This window comes from Microtus pennsylvanicus, chromosome 4, assembly GCF_037038515.1.
Source record: "Microtus pennsylvanicus isolate mMicPen1 chromosome 4, mMicPen1.hap1, whole genome shotgun sequence".
Lineage (NCBI taxonomy): Eukaryota > Metazoa > Chordata > Mammalia > Rodentia > Cricetidae > Microtus > Microtus pennsylvanicus.
The window spans coordinates 67,283,628-67,307,178 of record NC_134582.1 but is presented as its reverse complement, the minus strand read 5'-3'; the positions used below and the strand labels follow the sequence as shown (position 1 = coordinate 67,307,178).

The window sequence follows — 23,551 nt, the reverse complement described above, 5'->3', positions numbered from 1 at the left end:
CCTCCAGATTTGCTGTGTCATTTTTGACTTTTGACTCCTCAAAAGAGCCCCAATAGTGATGTGTGCTTTGGGTTCCAGAGATTTTCTTTGATTTAGCAAGATAAAATACATAGGGCATTTTGTGCACATGGGTGTTGCATTGCAAACCCACATTGGTTGCACATATTCTTGTTGTTTATAAGGTTTACAAAAAGGGGTCCAGCAGTGCATACCCATTCTACCAGTGTATGGGGAGCAGAGGATTGGGAGTTTGGCCAGTGATTGTTGCACAGCGAGATGCTATCTCAATATCTGTCCTTTAGTAAAAAGTAAAAAATAAAATAAAATCACTAACTGGAGGTGACAGAGAACAAAGGGAGAGGAGATGGATGTGACTACGGTATGATTTATGCATGTGTGGAAATATCAGAGAAAATTCTGTTCATTGGTATAAATAATATACACCAGTCATTATGAAGTTAGAAGCAAAAACAAAATGAATCAGAAAATGGAGACAAGTGTTTAAAACTTGCCTGTAAACCTGTCTCATTTGGAAAGAACCACTTTTGTTTAGCGTTTTCTGTGGTCATACTATGTATTGGTAATAAATTTACGTTCATATGCATGAGATTATAGTCTAAGCAATCCCCATTCCATTTCCTATTTTTAATATTTTCACTGTTTTTGGTATTTTCCTATGTGATGAGGCATCATTCTTCACAAAACTCACTTTAAAGGCACATGTCTTTGGACAAAAACCCCTTAGATGGATGGTGTCCTTTGTCTAGGAGAGCCGGGCTGCTTCCTGCTTCTTGCTCTGTTAAGCACTGTAATGGCCACCCTAACATGAAGTTGTGTTCCTCCTCGCTTTCCGAAAGTTTGTTTCTTGTTTCTATCTAGGCCAGCATTTCATCTTGTCTTCACAAAGCTCTGTTTTCTGAGGCCCACTCCAAATCCAAATATACAAGAGCCATTTGCTCTTCACTGTGTTTCCTCTCCACCAACTATCCCCCCAGGCCCACACTGTGAGACTGTTGGGAAATGTTCCTACAGCCAGTTAGCAAGACTAGAAAAACTCCTACTGAGTCACTTAAATGAGTTCCGTTAGAAGCAGCCAGACAGATTCTCCAAAAATTCACTCAAAATGAAGTCTGCGTTGACTATTCGGTTTTGATGTTATTTCACATTTGGTCATACCTTCCTCTTGGTACGTTGACAGGGTCTCAAAAATTGTACTGAGTCGGACACTAGGACCGTGGGAAGGCAGTAGAGAGGTACTTCACGGTCAGTTCACTGGTCATGGCTTTCCTGAAGGGTGTGTATCTGCCTTCCTGGAAAAGGTCTTCCTTAGTTTTGCTTTTATTCAGAGCCTTCGAATATCCAAAGCATCGCCAGTTTCCTCCTCGTAACTAGCATATACACATCTACCCCAGAATGCTACCCTTGTCTTCCATCTTAAGTGCTCGATTTGTGGTTTCCCAGTCTAAATTCCTTTACCAAGGGAACGTGATCTTAGTGGCTCCTGGCCCTGTCAGCCTTATTGACCTGTGTTTACGGAGGGTGTTAGTTCACCTTGTCCTGTTCAGCCTGCCTCTGTCCTGGCCATGCTTTCCAGGCTGAGTGAAAGGGGCTCTTCCCTCAAGGCTGCTGAAAATAACAAGGTCTTTTGGTGTGAGGGATCTGGGGGAAGGCCATTCTTCTGGAAGCTTTCACAAAGCCGGTAAGAATTTCACGCCATTTTGAGTGCTTTGGGTAAGGAATTTAACAGCTGGTGGGAGTGTAAATTAGAGCCAATTATAATTTGATTGACCTGCCTTGACAATAAAACTGTCTTCCCTAATTTAAAATGCTTAGCAGGATCCTCTCTGCCCACTAAGGCAGTGATTTCAAAGAAAGAATGGCTCAAACTAGGCAATTCTTTAACAATGCTGACAGTAATAAAGATTTATTCATATAGCACTTTTTTTTCTTGTTGGACTTAAATAACTATATTCAAAGTGAGAAAAGGTACAGGGTGCACAGGGATGAAAATGTCAGGGCTTAGTAGAAATATGTCTCTAGAATGAGTGCTTCAGGTGTAGAAAATATAGAAACGTTCCGGGAAGTTCTGAAGAAAGGGAAAAGTGTCCGAGTTCCAACCTGGATGTCAGTTGTCTAAATGTTTCCTCACAGTTTTAACTATTTTTTGTTTCCATACAAAAGGATGGGTCTTATTTAAGCCTATCACGCATGCGTATCATGGTGCTTTGCTTCTACCTGTACTTTCTTCTGTCCTTCTCCCCAGCAGCTTTGTTAGTCCAACTGCAATACTGTTTAAACTAAATATAAAAATTTTAAAACTATTATCTGACATAAATGGAATGAGAAGAGAACACATTTTATCCTTGCTCCTGACCTTAGAAGCTAGTTTATCCTCTTCCCCATTTCAACAGTGTGAAGAAGGTGTGTGCCTCTGCTCCGCCCAGCCCCTGCTTCCCTCTTCCTCATTTAAACACTGTGAAGAAGGTGTGCACCTCTGCTCCGCCCAGCCCCTGTTTCTCTCTTCCCCATTTTAAACAGTGTGAAGAAGGTGTGCGCCTCTGCTCCGCCCAGCCCCTGCTTCCTGTTCACAGTAGCTCAGCTCATGAAGCCCACCAGGAAAGGAGCTGTGGGTCTCTGCTTCCCATTTCGCTTTGAGTAAAACCTCAGGGTCATTTACGCTGGCTTTAATTCTGATGGAGATGAACTGCCTGCCTTGCAATGTGAGCTCAGAGTTTGCGGCCAAGAAGGGACTGACCAGATCACTCTGCTAATCAGCTCCACCATGTTGGATGGACTTGATCTTGGGCACACGGTCCTCTCTGAATCTCAGGTTTAACATCTGAACAATGGAAACCGTAGCAACCTCATGGGGATGTAGTGGTAATTACTGACACCAGGAACAAAACAGCGTGGCCAGGGTCTGGTTGGACTTTCCCTTCTCCTCATTTCTGGAGTTGACTGACTTTTCTTCTCTTTCAATTGCACAGAACCTTCTGCAAAGACCTAAGCTGAGACGTGGACCATAGAGGATGGCAGAGGAATGGTATGTCTATCCCCCTTAAGTGGCACAGTGTCCTCCATCATCAGAGATTTCACTCCCAGAAGCAAACTGTGTTCTAAAAGCATTGAATAAAAAGTTACAGATATAATTGATACATATGTTTAAATAACTTTGATCATGGTAGGTTGTTAAAATGGTTCTGTTTTGTTTTAGTGCTGTTAATTTCTTACTGTGTCTAATTTATAAGTTAGTCTATATATATAGTTAATATATAAATTAACTATAATAGTTAGCTAATTAGTTCATTGGCATGTACTTATGGAGGGGGGAACCTGTGGCCTATCTGTGGTTTAGGCAGCTACTGGGGCTTGTTGTATGTCCCGGGTGGATAAAGGGTGTGCTGTATTTAGGCTTGGCTTCAGAAGTCACTAGCAATGCTTTTTCTCTTAATCTATTTTATAATCATAATATTATTTGGACATATTTTATGTTAAACACTTTTAAAAATCACATGGTTTATATAAAAGTAAGCAAAAGATGCTGTGACAAAGGCTATAAATATTATTGCAGAGACAGGAAAGCTCCAAGATTTGGCCACACTGTATAGGCTGGGATATAACCAGAGTCTCAGAGCCCTGTATGTTATGACAAGTTCCAACATGAAAGCAGAAAAGCTGAGTCCCAGACAATCAATGTATTACTCAAAGCTAAACATGGTATAGAACATGTGTCTGAGCCTTGCGCTAAGAGCAACAAATCATCAGACGTCGTCATCTGCTTAAGGGAGAGGAAGGCAGCATGTGGATTTTTCTGGCAGTGGCGTTGTACTCTTTTAAAATCGATTCTGGGTGAGGTTGAGGTTTCTGAAGCTCCAGTCTTCATATACAGTCAGGACACGACTCTTTAGTATCCATGTGATTGCTTTTACTACTTAAACATGACAGCTGATCAAGATCTGGCTGTATGCATCCTTGTATACAACCTTGAAACTGAAATTCCTTGTGGCCAGCACATCTGGTTTTAAAGAAACTTATCTATAGGAATAGTAAACAGTGAACAAGGACCCCTGCAACCAAGCTTTGGAGTTCGGCCAACCCTCAAGCAATGGAATGATGATTTTTGCAACCAGGCTTGACTGGGTTGGACCTTTGCAGCTGATGGAGGGGGCAGGGTGGGTAGGCAGCTGCTGCCTGGTGGACTGAAACAGGGCACACACAAGGTGGGCAGCCAGATGCCATAATGACCCACTGAAGAATAACCACATGCAATACAAGAGAGCTGTGAAATGTGGGGGAAATAATGGCAGCAGATGGACAAAATCCTGGCACACAGCAAGCAGGGAGAGGCAACTCATTTCTAGCACAAAGCCCCGCATGAACTGAGGAGAGATGGGGTTTCATCCCATCCCAGGCCTGCAGAGAGCAACAGGCCTTGTAAACATCCTGCATCCTTTTCCTGGATTCACCGACTACTTGCTTTGCCTAACCGTCTTGGGTAGATGCTGTACTACACAGGATGAAGCCAGGCCTGGTGACCTCCAGGAGCTAAGAATCTAATGGATAGGTCCCTGGATTTCTGTTTGGTACCAGTTGGGAATTATGCTGCAGGTATTGACATCACTGGCATTGAATATTCTTTAAACATTGGCTTTTCCTTTCCCTGGGGTAACTTGAAAACTATAGGAAGTGGAGCTTTAGAAGCACAGAAAGCTGCATGTCAGATTTGATGAGCTGTGTGTCCAACAGTTGTGCTCTGGGATTGCTCAGAGCTGTCTGGCCAGTGGCTAGTTTGTATCTACAAAGTACCAGGCCATCTCTCCAAAATGTAGTGCAGGAGGGATGACCAGTCCTTCCCTGAATTTTTTTAAATTAAATTAAATTATTTATTTAACATCCTGACCTCAGTTTCATCTCCCTCCTCTCTTCTCATTCCTGTCCCCCACCGTCCTTCTGCACACCCCAATCTGCTTCTCTGTTTCTGTTTAGGAAAGGGCAGCTCTCCAGTAGGTAACAACAAAACATAGCATATCAAGTTGCAGTAATACTAAGCACCTCCTCTGTATCAAGGCTGAGCAAGGCAGCTCAGTATGAGGAATAGGTTCTCAAAAGCCAGCGAAAGCTTTGGAGGCAGCCTCTGCTCCCAATTTTTGGAGTCCCAGAAGAAGATCAAGCTATACAGCTGTCATATCTATGTAGAAGGCCTAGGTTGTTGGTTCAGACTCTATGAGCTCCTATGATCCCAGGTTAGTTGTTTCTGTGTGTTTTCTTGTGATGTCCTTGACCCCTCTGGCTCCTACAATCCCTCCCCCCTCTCTTGAGCTGGATTCCCCAAGCTCATGGTAATGTTTGGCTGTGTGTCTGCATCTGTTTCCATCAGTTTTTGAATGAAGGCTCTGTGAGGACAGTTGGGGTAGTTCTGGCTACAAATCCATCATTGCTAAGAGTCTTACCTGGGGTCATTATTGTAGATTCCTGGAAGTTTCCCTTGCATCAGGTTTCTATCTGATTCCAAAATGCCCCCATTTCCAGTCATCTTTCAGTACTCTCTCCCCCCATCTACCCTCTAACCCGATTCATCCCTCAAGTTTCCACCCCACCTCCCTCAGTCCATCCGCAAGATTTCTTCTATTTCTCCTTCCAGGGAGATCCATGTGTTACCCCTGCTTGGGCCCTCCTTGTTACCTAGCCTCTCTGGATCTGTGGATTATAACATCATTATTCTTTGTTTCACAGCTAATATCCACTTGTGAGTGAGTACATTGCCATCTATGTCTTTCTGGGTCTGGGTACATCACTCAGCATGATCTTTTCTAGATCCATCCAAGGAAGAAATTAAAGTATCCACAGATGACATGATAGAATAACATAGGCCAACTACAGGCAATGCCTACAGCTGATAAACACTTTCAGTGAATGGATATGAGATTAACTAAAAAAAAAATAGAAAAAAACTGTAGCCCTCCCTATACAAACAATTAAATGACTGAGAAAGAAATCAGGAAAACAACACCCTTCACAATAGCCACAAATAATATAAAATATCTTGGGGTAACTCTAATTAGGCAACTGAACGACCTGTATGATAATAACTTCAAGTATTTGAAGAAAGATATTGGAGAAGATATAAGAAGATGGAAAGATCTCCCATGCTCAAAAATCAGTAGGATTAACATAGAAAAATGATAATCTTATCAAAAGCAATCTAACATATTCACTGCAATCTCTATCAAAATTCCAGCACATTTCTTCACAGACCTCAAAAGAACAGTACTCAACTTCATTTGGAAAAACAAAACACCCAGAATAGCTAAAACAATCCTGTATAATAAAAGAACTTCCAGAGGTGTCACCATCCCTGATCTCAAGCTCTACCACAGAGCTATGGCAATCAAAACCACATGGCACTGGCATAAAAACAGACAGGTGGACCAATGGAATTGAATCAAAGTCTCATACCTAAATCCATACACCTATGGACACCTGATTTTCAATAAAGAAGCCAAAAATATACAATGAAAAAAAGAAAACATCTTCAACTGGATGTATGCATGTAGAATGCAAGTAGATCCATAGCTATTTCCCTGCACAAAACTCAAGTCCAAGTAGATCGAAGACTTCAACATAAATCCAGTTACACTGAACCTGACAGAAGAGGAAGTGGGAAGTACCATTGAACACATTGGCACAGGAGAAACTTACTGAACAGAACACCGATAGCACAGACACTAAGATCAACAATTGATAAATGGGACCCTGTGAAAGTGAGAAGCTTCCGTAAGGCAAAGGAGGCTATTATTAGGACAAAATGGCAGCCTACAGAATGGGAAAAAGACCTTTACTGAATTCTAACCTGAAATAAATATCACATTTCTGTATTCAGAGTACAAATCTAGTCAATGTGGGCACAATACACTCTCTTTCTCCTCTTTCTCCCTCCCTCTCCCTTCTGTTTCTCTCTCTCTCTGTCTCTCTCTCTATTTGTCTCTCTCTCTTTCTTATAAGTCTTCAAAATTATTTGTTTCTTGAGTAAATACTCATTGTCTTCATCATCATTGTCACCACTGGTTTTGTTTCAATTAAAAGCTAACTGAAGGGGCTGGGGAGAATGGCTCAGTAGTTAAGAATACTTCTCATGGAGGACCCAGGTGAAGTTCCTAGCCCCCACATGGCAGTTCACAATTGCCTGTAAGCCCAGTTAGAGGGGCTACAACCTCTTCTTCTGGAGTCTGAGCATACTTGTTACATATCAGGCATTTGAATGTGCAGCTATCTTGGATTCTGGAATGGTCTGTAATGGAATGAGGATCTGCTGTGGGATTACACGCTCCTGTGGGAGCCCACAGACTTGACTCTTCCATCTTGACTCAAGGTCAGAGAGTTCACACCTATTCTTTTTTTTTTATTTTTTATTTTTGTTTGTTTTTCGAGACAGGGTTTCTCTGTAGCTTTTGGTTCCTGTTCTGGAACTAGCTCTTGTAGTACAGGCTGGCCTCGAACTCACAGAGATCCGCCTGCCTCTGCCTCCCGAGTGCTGGGATTAAAGGCGTGCGCCACCACCGCCCGGCTCACACCTATTCTTGATTCTCAAGACCAGATAGCAGGGCGGAACCCTTGAAGCGCCTAGCCCCTGTCGCAGCTCCCCAAGTCAAGTGCTCAAGTGCTGGAGCACTACAGACTAACTTTAGCCCCGGAATTCTCTACCCTCAGGTCACAGGCTCGGCCGCCATGAAGGTGAAGATTAAGTGCTGGAACGGTGTGGCCACTTGGCTCTGGGTAGCCAATGATGAGAACTGCGGCATCTGCAGGATGGCATTTAATGGCTGCTGTCCAGACTGTAAGGTGCCTGGGGACGACTGCCCTCTGGTGTGGGGGCAGTGTTCGCACTGCTTCCACATGCACTGCATCCTCAAGTGGCTGAACGCGCAGCAGGTGCAGCAGCACTGCCCGGCGTGTCGCCAAGAGTGGAAGTTCAAGGAGTGAGACCTGTGTTCCCTCTGCCAGCGCTGGGCTAGGCTCCGCCCCGGGGCAGGCTCCGCCCCTTCCCTCCCCCCCCCTCACAGTGGCACCCAGGCCCTGGTTCTGCACTGGGGACAAGGATGCCTTCCTTTAGCTGAAACAAGGAGGTCTTTTTGTTCGTTCGTTTTTTCATTGCATCATCGACACTTTTATTCAATAAGTAAACTCATTAAAGTCCCAAGCCTTGCTGGGAAAAAAAAAAGACCAAATAGCAGGATGTTTAATCCAAAGAGTGGTTGCTGGATGCTTTCAGAATTAGGAAGTAATTACACTTGTTTGTTCCTGGTATCATGGTAAGTAAGTTTTTTGTCTTTTCCTTTTGCTTCGGGAATATAAGGGCTATGAGAAATAAATCTGCCAGATACAGTACTCACTGGATGCCCTCCCGACTTTATTTTCTGTCTCTTGTCTATTTCTTTCCTTAATCCTCACTCCCCCTTTCAGGCACCTTCAAACAGGTTGGCTGGTTTCTGACCCCCTTGCCACCTCACTTGCCGCTTTGCACACTAGAATAGTGTTGAAGGAGAGAGCTGCTTGTTGGTTCCTGGCCACTTGGCTTAGCTTAGATTCAAAATAATCAAACAGAAACTGTATTAATTAAATCACTCCTTGGCCTATTAGCTCTAGATTCTTATTGGCTAACTCTTATATTAATTTAATCCACTTCGATTAATCTGTGTATGACCATGTAGCTGTGGCTTACAAGCTAAAGTTCCCAGCATCTGTCTCTGGCAGCTCTATGTTTTCTCTCTGACTCCGCCTTCTTCCTCCCATCATTCTGCTTAGTTTTCCCCACCTAGCTAAGTTCTGCCCTGCTATAGGTCCAAAGCAGTTTCTTTATTCATTAATGGTAATGACAGCACACAGAGGGGACTCCCACATAACCTCCCCTATTCTGTTTAAATAAAAAGGAAGGCTTTAACTTTAACATAATAAAGTTACATATAACAAAACAGGTATCAAATAAGAATTATAGTTACAATATTTGTATCTACTTTATCTTTTATCATAACTAAGGAAAACTATAACTATAAATTCTTCAACTCCATCAAAGACTCCAGAAGAATATAATATTACCTAAGTAAACAGGAAGTGCATTTTAAACAACTTTAAAAATTCTATAATTGACAGAGACATTTCTCTGCCTGGACAGTCACCCAAAGTTCTTCTGTACCATTGGGACATCCATCTTCAGCCTACAGGCCCACAGGATCCAGCAGACTTTTTCACGAAGGAGGAAATTTCAAAGACAGTTTCGCCTATACTGGCAGTTTGTCTGTCACATTTTTCTGTGTCCTGCAGAATGTCTAGCAGACTCATCTATGAAGCAGGAACCCTGAAGGATGGTCTCAACTTTAGGCAAGTTCAGCAGTCATTTCTCTGTGGGTCCTGCATATCCAATTAAGCAGTCTAGGAAAGAGTAGTTTCTTGCCCAGATGGCTAACAAACTCCTAGAAAACACTATCCTGAGTGAGGTAACCCAGACCCAAAAGGATGAATATGGTATGTACTCACTCATAAGTGGATTCTAGCCATAAATAAAGGACATTGAGCCTATAATCCTTGATCCTAGAGAAGCTAAATAAGAAGGTGAACCCAAAGAAAAACATATAGTTATCCTCCTGGATATAGGAAGGAGACAGGATTGCCAGGCAAAAACTGGAAACTTGGGGGTGGGGTGGGGTGGGGTAAGAGAATATGGGGAGAAAAAAGTGAGAAGGGGGATGGGGAGAGCTTGGGGGAATGGGACGGTTGGGATAGAGAAAGGGTGGATATGGGAGCAGGGAAGTATATATCTTAATTAAGGGAGCCATTTTAGGGTTGGCAAGAGACTTGACTCTAGAGATGTCCCCAGGTGTCCATGGAGATGTACTCAGCTAGATCCTTGGACAGCTGAGGAGAGGGAGCCTGAAATGGCCCTATACTATAGCCATACTAATGAATATCTTGCATATCACCATAGAACCTTCATCTGGCGATGGATGAAGCTAGAGACAGAGACCCACATTGGAGCACTGGACTGAGCTCCCAAGGTCCAAATGAGGAGCAGAAGGAGGGAGAACATGAGCAAGGAAGACAGGTCCGCAAGGGGTGCACCCACCCACTGAGACAGTGGGGCTGATCTAATTGGAGCTCACCAAGGCCAGCTGGACTGGGACTGATGGAGCATGTGATCAAACTGGATTCTCTGAACGTAGCTGACAATGAGGGCTGCTGAGAAGCCAAGGACAATGGCACTGGGTTTTGATCCTACTGCATGTACTGGCTTTGTGGGAGCCTAGTCTGTTAGGATGCTCACCTTCCTAGACCTGGATGGAGGGGGGGAAGACCTTGGACTTCCCACAGGGCAGGTAACCCTGACTGCTCTCTGGACTGGAGAGGGAGGGGGAAGGGAGTGAGGGAGGGGGAAGGGGAGGGAAATGGGAGGAGGGGAGGAGGTGGAAATTTTTTAAGTAAAAATAAATTTAAAAAGGAGCCTCTTTGACGCCCATTATCTTCTTGAAGTAGCTTGGTGCTGTTAGGAACAGATGTGTCTCACTGTCATGAAAAATCCTAAATTTTTAAACATTTTAAATGTCATATTCTGTAGTCTTTGGAAGGTTTGAAGAATGCCTATTCACCTGAAATATATCTCTGTACATCTAGAAAATCTAACTAACATAATTACAAGCTTGACTATTATAGATGTATTAACCTATAAATTACATTTTTAAATGAGCTTCACAAACACAATACCTTAATTAAGATCAGAAATACATATACACAGTATAACAAAATTGACCTTAAATTTGTATCAATAAATCAAGATCCATACAAATGCAAATTATTCATATATATCATATCCCCCTTTAAATGTAAACAAACATTTATAGACTATATTTGGGAATATGGACATGGTTTTCTCCATACTTCTTCTTTCTGTTTATTGGGCAAAGTAATTTTGGGAGGTGTTCATGATGACCTTCAGGGTATCTTTTCTATCAAACCACACCAGTCTTGAAGCAATCCACAGGTTCTCATCTTCTGTGGAAACAAGAGAAGAACCTCTTTTCCAAAGCAACATATCCTTAGACCCAAATTGGGAAGTCATAATACCTTTAGATTATACATGCTGGTTTAGCATACAATGAAATGTCTCTCTGTACTTAGCTCATTCACAGTCAAAAAATTCAAAGATAACATAATAATATACATAATCCAGACTCTGTGACTTTTCCATCTTCACATGGCTTATTTATTTTTACTGTTACTTTTTCTGTACTCTGTCTCTTTAAAGACTTTGTTTTAATTTTCATAAACCATTTACTTCATTTTATAACTATACTTTTTTTTCTTCTCTCTCTCAAGCCAATATACATTTATCCAACAATGTGACCAATTTAGAGGTCCTTTCCTTTTGAATTTGTCTTTATTGTGTATCTGTAATGTTTTAATGACCAGGAGTGCTTTTTAAAACTTAAGCTGTGCCATTACTGTGGTATATACAGTACTTTCTGCTTGCCCACCTAGTCTAAAACTTAAGCTGTGCCATTACTATAATATGTATGGTACTTTCTGCTTGTTCCACCCAGATTGATGTGGCCGGGCAGAAGTCTGTTTAGTGTGAGCCATGCTCAGAGCCCCATTTTCAAGCACACAGTGAGTCTATGTTGCCATTAAGCAAGTTGTCGCAGTCTGCTCTCAAACCTCATTTAAATGTTCCATCTCCCAAAAGAGCCAGAGGTCACGCTGGCAGCAAGATTCAGAAAGCCAGCATTTCAAAATGATGCAGCTTTTCTGCTATCGCTGAGCCAGGAAAACCTTTCTTCTTTAAGGAGTCATGCCTCTGCTTGCTTCTAGCAAACAGAGCCCATCAAAGATAATATTTTTTATGTCAATGTAGTTACCTATGTTGACATGCCAGTCTGTTAGAGGAGAGAGCTGCTTGTTGGTTCCTGGCCACTTGGCTAGCTTAGACCTGAAACAATCACACAGAAACTGTATTAATTAAATCACTGCTTGGCCTATTAGCTCTAGCTTCTTATTGGCTAACTCTTATATTAATTTAACCCATTTCTATTTATCTGTGTATGGCCACGTGGCTGTGGCTTACCAGCTAAAATTCCCAGCATCTGTCTCTGGCAGCTCTATGTTTTCTCTCTGACTCTGCCTTCTTCCTCCTAGCATTCAGCTTAGTTTTCCCCACCTAGCTAAGTTCTGCCCTGCTATAGGTCCAAAGCAGTTTCTTTATTCATTAATGGTAATCACAGCACACAGAGGGAACTCCCACATCAGAATAGTGTGGGCTCTTTAGCCTGTAGGTGGTAGAGCAGAGGTCCCCAACAAATCTAGATACTGCCATGTTGTGATCTGACAGGGAGTCGTGCCTATGCTAGCACATCTGCTCCAGGCTTCATCATCCCCAGCAAATACAGATGACTCAGATCAACAGAAAACTATACAAGATTATGACTCATAGTTTCATTGTCAGAATTGAGCCATGCTCAAAACTGCAAATGAACAGTGTGCATTCCACAATGAAAACCTAGGAGTATGCAAAGATGAGAAAGACACTTGTGTTCATGAGTCGTCTCATAAAAATTTACATAATCAAATGTGCCAAATATTTCATCATACACAAAAAGAGGGAAAAAATGATTATTTTTATCCTTATCCTGGGAATAAGTTTGGACCACTAGGGGATTACAGAGAGTTGGGAGGTGTCTACAAGGATTTTGGAGAATTCCGGAATAATTTAGATAAATTTGAAGATTAACTTAAATTATTATTTATTATAATAATAAAAATACTCATGACAATCTTATATGTTTTCTTCTGTATTATTTGGTGTACTTATAAGGTTATTACATTAATTTTAGAAGGTCAAAATCTTGCATTATTAATTTGGCTAATGTGTATAATTCTTTTATTTTTTATTTTTATTTTTTTTGATTTTTGAGTTTTGGTGCCTGTCCTGGAACTAGCTCTTGTAGACCAGGCTGGCCTTGAACTCACAGAGATCTGCCTGCCTCTGCCTCCTGAGTGCTGGGATTAACGGTATGAGCCACCATTGCCTGGCTGTATAATTCTTTTAATATGCATTTGGTTTCTTAAGAAATTTTCCATTTCTATCCATAAGGGCTATCAGTACCTAGTAATTTTTATTTTAGTGCTTTTGCCTGGTTTTTCTGGGCATTCCATGGCTACTGTTTTCTGCAAAGGTATTTGTAGGATAAGAATTATTTCTTTTTTAAACGTTTTACAGAATTCAGCAATTTGTGCTTAGACTTTGTGAGGAAATTTTATATTAGTAATTTATTTTCCTTATTTCCTATAGCTATATTTAATATTTTAATTTATTTTGTCTGGTAATTTGTGTCTTTCTAGAAATTTGTTTCATTAATCTAAATGTAAATTAATTTCCATGAAGTGGTTCATAAACCTTTTAAATTTTGTAAAAAGATGTTTATTTATTTAATGGGTGTATGTGTGTGCCAGAGTATGTATGCCATCATGTGCAGGTGCCCACAGCGTCCAGAAAAGTTTGCTAGCGCATGAGTTATAGGCAATGGTGAGTCACCTGCTGTGGGTGCTGAACCTGGGTGCTATGGGATAATGCTCTTGTACCCTGTAAAGATTTGTCACTTGTATTGGTTTAATAAGGCACTGATTGGCCAGTAGCCAGTGGGGAAGTATGGGTGGGGCGACCAGACTAGGTGATTTCTGGAAAGAGGAAAGGCAGAGTCAATCACCAGCCAGATGCAGAAGAAGCAAGATGGGAATGCTTCATTGAGAAAAGGTACCAAGCTATGTGGCTAAACAAAGATAAGAACTATGGGTTAACTTAAGTTGTAAGAACTAGTTAATAATAATCCTGAACTAATAAGCCAAACAATTTTTAATTAATATAAGCCTTGTGTGTTTCTTTTGGACTGAATGGCTGCAGAACCAGGTGGGACAGAAACTTACATCTACACTTGGCTCCTCTGAAATATCAGCAAATGCCCTTCCCAACTGAGCCCTCACTCCAGCACCCTTTTGATTTTTAGGGAATTTGCAGTCATTCTGCCCTATTATTTCAACTTTTGGTGAAGATTTTCTTTTCTCTTTGTTTCTTGGTCAGTCTAGCTAAAGGAGCTTCAATTCTGACCATATGAAGGAACTAATTTCTTTGCATTGGCTTGCTTATTTTGCTTTCCTTCTGTCTACTTCATTCTTATGTGCTCTAATTCTGTTTCTTTTGTTAATTGGGATTAATTTGTTACCTTAGTCAACTCAAGATGGAAGTTTACATTACTAAATTGAGATCTCCCCTTTCCATTGTAAATGTAAAAGAGTGTAAAGGCTATAAATTTATCCTCAAGTTGATTTAGCCAGAAGACATGATTTTACTATATTGTTTGCTTGAGTCCTCTCAGCATTACTGCATTTAATAGGTGTTATTTTCCATATATATGTATATATATAAATATTTATATATATGGGATATACATGTAAGTTTTTGTCTTAAAGAATAGTCATTTTTATTCAATTTGATTATTTCTGTGTTCTGATTGGAACATTGATTGTATTTCATATAATAATTACTAACCTTGAACTTACACCTTTATTTTTGCAATTTTTACCCTAAATCTTGTTCCTCTATTACTATTTTTGCTACAGAAATATATATATGTAATTTATATTATATTACATATAGATAATAGTGTGCCCTTTGAAATTGTTGAGTTTACTTATGTCTTTTTAAGCATTGTGTTGTTCCCTTAGGGATTACAATATTGATCTTTAGTTCCAACCTTAGGGTATTACTATTTAAGCAAAATGCAGTGAGTAATGCATCTGCCTTTTCTTGTTCTTTCGCAACACTATTACTGCATCTGCTATGCCAGTGCATGCTATACCCACAGACTCGGTATGTCACTATTGCTTTGAAAAGTCTGTGGATACGTTGTCAGAAGAAAAGCATTGACTATAGACCCTCATCTTCAGCATGTCCACACATTGCCCTGCTGGCTCTCTTCATTTGATCCCATGGTCTTAGTGACCACATGAGACCACTTCCTTTTATCTTAAAGAACTTAAACTTTAATGTTTCTCACAATGTGAGATATTCTATCAAAGAACTTTGCCAATTCTTGTTTCTCTAGAAAGGTCTTTGTTTTCTTTCTGAAGATTTTTTTTACTAGCTATAGTATTTCCCTGTAGGATTTTTCTTCACCTTTGAGTGCTTTGAACATACCATTCCCCTGGTTTCTGGGTTACATTGTCGCTAAGGAGTTATTTTGATTTTTCTATTGCTGTGATAAAACACCATAACCAAGGCAACTTTCAGAAGGAAGAGTTAGTTGTCTTATTGTCCCAGAGGGAATAGAGTCCATGAAGGTGAAGGGAAGGCAGCAAGCAGCTGACGGCTACCTCTCGACCCACAAACAGGAAGCAAAAAGAGCAACCTCAAAATTACAGAAGTCTTTAAGCTCTCCAAACTTGTCCCCCGTTACAGACTTCCTCTATCAAGGCCAACCCCCTAAGCCTCCCCAGACAGTGCTACAAACTGGGTACCAAGAATTGAAATCCCCGAGAATGGGGGAGGGCACCTCGTCCAAAGCACCTTAGACGCCCCCGTTCACCACCACACCTTCCTCTTCTACACACTGGGAGATGCTCTATGCCTGCCCGCTCAGGGTTTGTTCTGCTTGGTTTTCAGCAGTTTGGAGTCAGTGTGTTTCGTTTGGTTCTCCTTGTGTTTGTTTTTTTATTTAATGCTTGTTCATAAGGTTCTGGGAGATTTCAGTTCTAAGTTTCCCTGCCGTTTCTCTGTGCCTTTTTCATGGTTTCTGCTAAGTCTCTCCTTACACCTATGTTGAATTCTTGACATCCTCTGAAGAGGCCCCGGAATGTCTCCTTTTACTTCATCTATTTCTATCTGGTCTTCAGATTTAGTCATTGCTCTTCCTCTGTTTTCAAATTTTCTCTTTTTGGCTGATTCAGAATTTCAGTTGGTCCTATTCAGAAAAACTTTGTTATTTTCTTAAAGCTCTACAATTTCTATTTTGTTTTTAGTTTTTTATTCCTCTACTGAGACTCTTCATTTGTTAACAAGTCATTAGCATATTTTCATTTAGCCTTTTAAGCATCCATTTCTTAATTGCTTGAGCATTTTATAGCACCTCTCTGCAGTCTCTGCTAGCTCACTAAACTGTAGGTCACCCCGAGTCAGGCTGTGATGGCTTCCTCCCTCCCTAGAGTGTGGGCTCCAGGGTCCCTTTTCACTTGTGTATTTTTACACATTTAGTAAGCTACATGGAGGAATTAATTCCCCTCAGGTTGTAACCAGTGATAACCTCTGCCCTCTGATTTTCTGGTTCGTGTGTGTGTGTGCGCGCACGCGTATTTGGGTTGGTAATTTACCTCCAGTTCTTTGGAGTAGTCTTTGTATGTTACCCAAGCTGGTCAGAACTCTCCATCTTTCTGCCCTTAGTGATGGGGTGACAGATGTGTGCCACCATGCCTGGCATAGTTCTACTTTTTAATCTTGCCATCCAGGGGTCATTCTTCCGTTGGTATAATTTAGTGTTCAGTTAATGGCTCGGGCTCCAGTTTTGCTCAAGCACCTTGGATGACTTCCATACTGTCTCAGTTGTCTGTGCTTGGGGAACACATTTGAAGTCATAGCCCAGTGCTCAAGTGTCTCTTGACTTCCACATTTCCAAGCACCCCCAGGAGCTCCCCTAACCATGTGCTTGTCAGGGTGTGCAGAGAGTGCTATCGGCCCTTTCGTGATGTTCTGATCTAAGACCTCTCATTCTGCTTCTGACTACTTGACTGCTCATCTTGAGGACTGTGATCTTGGTGGAGAAACATAGGTGTTTGGGGTCTATTCTGGACTGAGGTTGTCATTTACAGCCTTAAATGTCGTGCATGTGTGCTCTTCCTTGTCCCACGTCTTTCCTCATTGGTAGGGAAATGTCGTTTGAGCAGCACTGGCCTGAGTTGGTATGCCATCATTCTTGCCAGCTCTGGGGAAGGGTGCCTCAGCCACACATCTTCCCACCCTTTCTTCCAAGCTCTGTCAGTCCTGGGTTCCAGAGTGAACACTTCTTTATTTATTTATTTTTATTTTTTATTTTTTATTTTTTTTGGTTTTTCGAGACAGGGTTTCTCTGTGGTTTTGGAGCCTGTCCTGGAACCAGCTCTTGTAGACCAGGCTGGTCTCGAACTCACAGAGATCCGCCTGCCTCTGCCTCCCAAGTGCTGGGATTAAAGGCGTGCGCCACCACCGCCCGGCCAGAGTGAACACTTCTGAATGAATCTTCTACTGTTGGTAGGTTTTGGACACTGAAATAAAATTTTATAGAAAAGACAATCTGGGGTATGGTTATAGCTCAGTAGCAGATTGCTTGCCTCCCATAGATAAGACCCTGAGTTTGGTTCCTAGCATCACTAGATAGACACACATTTCATCAGCCAGCCTCTTCACGGTGTGTTACTAAAAGATTGATTCTGCTCTTACAATACAGCTGGTAGAGTGCAACATTTGATAAATATGCGTCAAGTATATTTAATTTTAATTTTGAAAATTGCTTTTGAAATGGGGTTCTCATGTAGCTGAGGCTGCTGACCTTGAACTTCCTATGTGGTCATGACCTTGAATTTCTGTTCTGTTTCTGCTTCCACCACCTCCAGATGCTGAGGTTCTAGGCATATGTCTTCGTGTCCTGTTCTTGTGGTACTGAAAATTGACCCCATGGAGTCATGAGTGCAAGGCAAGACATCTGACCAACTCACCTAATGTCCCAGTGTGGTGGCTTGCCAACAGCCAGGCTCTGTGCTGAAAAGTTTTCAATTCTGTACCTTAGATTGCCAAGTGGTTTTTGTTTGTTTTTTGTTTTTTTGTATTTTGGAGACCCATTGAATAAATGATCTAAGGTCCCAGTCAATTTTTTTTTTTTTTGCTTTCATAAGAGAGAGGAATTTGAGAGGGATAATCTAGAATCTTTTCAAGATTTGTTTTGGCAATAAGAAGACTTACACATTTTAGCTCTTTTCTTTCTTTCTGCCAAGGTAATGGAAATGTCTTAACTTTTCCAAGTTCTAAGAAGTACTTAAAGGAGTACAAACTCATTTATCTTCATCTACATAAGGAAAGAAGCAGAGCGATTGCAAAGATAACCTGCCTCCCGCTTCTAGTTCATATTTCTGCAAAGCTTGTCAGTTTCAGGGTACATGCAGAAACCATGTCAGCAGGACGATAATGCATTTCATCCCCAAATATTCTTACTTAGGGGTTTAAAATGCTATCTATGAAGGAAGTGACCCCCATAAAGCCAGACAGTTCTAAACTATTTTGGTGGTCTGGGTATGTTATTCTCTCTAAAAAGTATATTTAAACTGAAACTATACACCAGAGGTCTTAGATTGACATCTTGAACCCAGCCCACAGATTTGCTTCATCTGGCCTAAACTGTTTGAATTAGAGATTTCGTGGCTATAGAGATGGCTCTGATGGTGAAGTGCTTCCCCAGGTACCTCAATGTGATCCCCAGGGCACATGTTAAAGACAGCCAGGTGTGGTAACACACTTGCTTTTGTGGTCTCAGCTCGAGGAAGGCAGACACAGGCAGATCCCTGGGGCTCCCTGGCCTGCCAGGCTCATCTACTTGGTAAAGTGCACGCCAATGATGCCGGACATGGGGACACATGGGTATAATCCCAGCACGGTGGTGGTAGAGACGAGCAGATCCTTGGGACTTCCTGGCCAGCCAGCCTTGGCTACTTGGTGAGTTCCAGGCTAGTGAGAAACACTACCACAAAATTCAATGTGGGCTACTCCTGGGGAATGACAGCTGTAGCCATCCTCTGGTTTCCACAGGCTCACACTCACATTAATAGAAACACACACACACGATCAAGTAAAATTGGAATCCAAGGTAAAGAATTGTCTGCATTACATATCAAAGATATAAAGTGAAATCACCACAGGTGAAATTCATCCATCCACCCACCCACCCATCTGTCCATCCATCCATCCACTGTTCAGTCATAAAATACTTATGGACTAAGAGGGTTCACCCTCACCTTCCTGATATGTAGCAAGATTCTTACCAATGATTAAACAGGTTCTCTGTACAGAGGCCACAGACCAATGCTGGCTCATATTCTGATTGTTTTTGTTTCTCTACAAAGTTTGATAGCTGCATTCCTCAATCCACGCCATGCCTACCAATACTCAAATTTCTGTTGGAGTTTATTTAATAATAAATACCTAGTGGTATTTGTACAGATTTTCACATGTTGTTAATTGAAAAGGAGTAAAATGCTTGAAATCTGAGACATTTTTCATAATTGGGCTGAGAAGCCTGCTTCTCATAGGCAGAAACTTCCAAATTGGTGGGATAAGGCAGCTAATTCTTACAGAGAGCCCTGCAGCGTGTGGGCTGTGGTGCCTCGGGAGGGCATCAGCGGAGACCAGGGTGGCCTTACACTGCAGACACCTGTTAATCCTTCAATCATCAAGAAAAGACTGCATGCCAAGTAACCTAAACAGGACCGACCCAGACTCTACGTTCACAAGCCCAACTGCTAAGACCTAAAACAAGAAGGGAAGCACGGGTTTTGGTTTAATGTCTCCCAGCTTGTTCCTAAAGTGGACAGAATCCGCCCCAGTCCCTCTGAGAGCACCGCTGGGCTCTCAGCAGAAGGACACGGAGAGGTAGAGGAATGAGGACACTTCAAAGGAAAGATCTGAGCAGACAGTCTGGGACTCTGCCACCAGGCACCCTGGCTCCTGGGAGGAACACGGCAGATTTTTGGAAGGAGGCTCATCCCTGGGCTCTCAGCATCCTGATGAAGGCAGCTCTGGTGAGTCATGCTCTTGGCGGTTGATGTTTTGCCAGAAGTTAGAATAGAGCTCCCCCTCAGACCCATTAGAGATTGCAGATATCCAGTTTTCAAGCATCAAGGAACATGGGTTTCCATCCGGCATGTGCAGATACCCAGACTTAAGGAGACAGTGGAGTGTCGTGAAAACAAGCATGCCAAAGGGAACCGGGACGCCTGGATCATCTCTGCATTGACTCCTCATGTCGTCAGCCAAGGGCTGCTGCACAGCTAAGACACTGCTGTCTCCTCCCGAGGACCACCCCTACTCCCCATTGCTGCCATCTCAATCCATCCCAGAGGAAGCCATAGACTGTCTCTGCCAAAAGACCCACAATAGACTATCTAAGGTTTAGGCTCCCGTCTCTTGAAGAGGTCCTGATTTTTGAGGAAAGAAATGAAAAGAAAGAATAAAAAAAAGGAAGAAGAAACAGGGGTGAGGCAGGTCATACACACATGCTCACACACACCATACCACACGCACACACTCACACACACACACATACTCACACCACACACACACTCACACACACCACATACTCACACCACTCACACATACACACACCACATACTCACACACACACACATACACCATACTCACCACACACACACACACACCACATACACCACTCACACATACACACACCACATACTCACACACACACATACACCATACTCACCACACACACACACACACATACACACATACTCACCACACACACACACACACACACACACGTAAGTCTTATTAACAGTTGGAAAGGCATTAGGATCTGTATTAAGGACAAGACTTTACATAGTGAATCAAAGGGAGCCAGTCAAAATTGAGCAAGTGTACGCACTGCTGACCACCAGTGAGGCTAATAGTGCTCCTTGCCACAGAGAGGACTAAAATTGCAGGAGTGTGACGTGTGTAAGGGATTCTACCGCTCTCCAGGGGCGCAGAGACCCACAGATTGAAAACAGTGAGTGCCTTTCAGACCATCGAACTTACTCTCATTGCAAGTTAGAAAACTCCAAGGAGGGTAATGACACCGTGTTGGCCACTCCTGAATGAGACTGCCTGGCACACAGCGCCACCTAGTGTTCACATAAAAACTCCCTGGCAATCATCTTAGCAGTAATTGGCCCCAGTAACTTCCATGAAGTAGGGCAAAGGAAATAAATCCATCAAAGCTGACTGAATAACAGAGAGGAATGCCAGCTGCAAGCAGTTTTGACTCTCGATGTCTTCAAAAGCCAGGAAAGTTAATCCTTGCCTTATGTTTCTTTCTCCGTGCCCAAAAGGCAGTGGAACTAGTCACTAAACCCAGGGAGGTGAAGCAGGTCACTAGGTTTATAATGGAGTTGGTAACGGCTTTCATTTTTTCTCTGCAGCCTGGCAGCAGGAGATAGGCAGCTTGTTATAACTGAGAGGGGGCTCCTGGCAAGGCTGCTTGCTGGGTGGATTTCTGTAGGCGTGGGCTCGCTGGGAATATTATTACCTCACGGAGTCACAGATTTAATAGCATTTCTTCCACTCCATTCAGCACAGCGCTGAGTTACAGCGACTCCGGCTCCAGCACGCACACCGCAGACATGCTTTGTTCCCTGTGAGCTTCGTGCCTTCATAGTCCCGCTTGGGGCCCGGCCCTGCTGCCTGCTCAAGCACAGCGTGCAGGCAGGCTCTCCGGACAGCTCTCCTCCGCATCCCCCTCCCCTTTCCCTCCTGGTTTGTGTCTCCCTCTCCACTTATCAGTCCCTACTCTTTGTTCTCCACAATCAAGAGAGCTATCATTTTGGAGCACCTACCATGTTCCAGGCACTGGGCCAGGCGCTTCTCACATAATTTGCCATTTGAGAAGGTTCTCTGTGTGTTGGTGGGTTAGGAGCCCGAGCTGCAAGTGGCGCAATCAGGGTTGGAGTGCCCTCTCTCTCCCGCTGTTCCCAGTCTGCCATGTTGCTACCACTTGGAAACACAGAAGCGAGGGCTCTCCTGGCTGCTCTCTCTGTCCTCTTACTCCCATGAGAAGACTGAAGTGATTTAAACCACAGTGAGTATTCTAGTTTTGTTTCTGTTGCTGTGATAAACATGTCAACAAAAGGCAACATGAAGGAGAAAGGGTTTTGTTTGGCTCAAAGGTTACATTCCATCCTAGGAAGGGCAGGGCAGGAGCCTGAAGCAGCCAGGCCCATCAGAGTCCCAGTCAAGAGCAGAGAGAATATACAAAGGCACATTGTCTAGTGCTCAACTTACCCTCTCTGTCTTTACACAGTCTCAGATCCAAACCCTGGGAACGACACTTAACACCGCTCACAGTGGACTGGGTCTTCCCACAAAGACTAATGTAATCTAGACAACCCTCCACAGCCACACCCGCAGGCCAGCTGGTCTAGACTCATTTTGAGCCCCTCTTCTGGGGTGAATTTAGGTTTTGCCAAATTGATGGTTAAAACTAACTACCATAGTGAGTTCCAGAGAGACCTGGGCTTGGGTACCTGGCACTTGTACTCCTCCATCTCCCTGCTTAGATAGAGGCAGGATCATGCAATCTGGCTTTTTCTCTGTTTTCCCAATTTCACAGAGCTGGATCTGTCCTTAGTAAGGCAGTGACACAGTGGGCTCATCCATACTGCAGGAGCAAGCATCCCAGGAAGTCTGCTTATCATAGACTTAACCCCCAGCCCCCAGTCCTACACTGCTCAGAACGAGGCAGCATCTTCATCTCCCCTCTAACCCCCTACCCCAGCCCTGACACTGTGCCGGACCACGTTGGCGCATGTGCTTTTGTGTAGGGTGAGAAGTCGCTAACAAACTTGCCTACAAATAGAGGACTCTTTGGTCATTTTTGTTTTTATCAGATTCTGCTTTGATGGTCTGGGTTAGCAGAGAGCACTTTTATGCCCATGGAGCACATCACAAATAAGATCCCTCCAGAAAAAAAAATTAAGTGAGGACAAACATTGTCAAATGGTATTCTGATGGCCTGCGTTCCTGTAGTTGAGGACTTGCTGTCGACCTCCACAATTTTAGCGAACTTTCAGTACAAACCATTTCTCTGTGAAGGAGGCTTACGAATCCCCAGTCTCCGAGTGGAGTAACGAGTGAGAGTGTGGCTAGGCTAAGCCCAGTCCTCACCTCGGTCCTCCTGTGTAAACAGCACCGCATCCTCACAAACCCTGGTGTGGCAGGACAAGCCCAGTCTTCATCTCGGTCCTCCTGTGTAAACAGCACCGCATCCTCACAAAATCCTGGTGTGGCAGGACAAGCCCAGTCTTCACCTCGGTCCTCCTGTGTAAACAGCATCACAATTTTGCATTACAAAACCCTGGTGTTTGTGGGCACCATTTTTAAGCATAGTTGGGTACTTGCCAACACTGCTCTCCCAGCACTTCAATCCATTAAGTTTTTGTCTTGAAACATCATGGTCAGAGAAACTGCCTAAGCAAACGCATAAGCATTGCTAATACTTGGGATGCTGAGGAAAGCCATACTGATATACAGAGACTCAGTGACCTCTATGGAATTGAATCTACTTTAGTTTGTCTTTCTTTCTTGGCAATATATTGGTTTTAATGATATACTCATTTATTTAATGTGTATGCAGGTGTGTATATGTGTTTGTGTGTGGGAGTGTGTGAACATTGTGTGCACATGTGTTTGGAGGACAGAGGTCAACAGTGAGTGTTTTCCTCCATT

The 23,551-nt window shown here is 42.8% G+C and overlaps 1 pseudogene; it reads left to right on the top strand.

Annotated features, from left to right (window-relative positions):
• The first annotated feature begins 7,709 nt into the window (after positions 1–7,709).
• Positions 7,710–8,016, top strand: LOC142848706 (anaphase-promoting complex subunit 11 pseudogene; annotated as a pseudogene).
• Positions 8,017–23,551: the final 15,535 nt, after the last annotated feature.